This window comes from Myxocyprinus asiaticus, chromosome 18 (assembly GCF_019703515.2).
Source record: "Myxocyprinus asiaticus isolate MX2 ecotype Aquarium Trade chromosome 18, UBuf_Myxa_2, whole genome shotgun sequence".
Classification (NCBI taxonomy): Eukaryota; Metazoa; Chordata; class Actinopteri; order Cypriniformes; family Catostomidae; genus Myxocyprinus; species Myxocyprinus asiaticus.
The window spans coordinates 10271643-10272193 of NC_059361.1; positions in this window are offsets into that span (position 1 = coordinate 10271643).

Sequence of the window (551 nt, forward strand, 5' to 3'; positions counted from 1 at the left end):
AACCAGGAGGATTTTCCCAGCACAGCTCTATAGCTCTCAAAGGTCATATATTGTAAATTGGCAGTAATTGGTGTGAATCTGAGCTCTTATGACTGATTACGACTTACACTGGTGTAATGGATGAATATTACAGAAACATCATCACCAGTAATGGACTCTCTCTGATGTATTGAAACCAGAAATCACTCTGACCTCACAGATAGAGATCTATGAGTAATTCATTTTATACCAGTAAGTCATGCATCAACAAAATGGGTGAATATATACTTGGATGTTCTTGTAATTGTGCATGTTTAATTATGTACTTACTGTGTAGAAATTCACAGTTTGATGTTTTGGGCAGGAATTCTACTCATCTGTAATGCTTCCCTCTAGTGTTTTTTTTTTGTTTTTTTTTTTTTTAATTTTTATTATTAAGTAAAAACAAAACAAAGAAACAAAAAAACAAAAAAATACATATTTTAAATGTAATTATTTACATTTTGTTGAAGATTACACAATTCAGTTAAAGTATTATTTAGTGTAATTCAACCTTTTTATAACATGGCAAG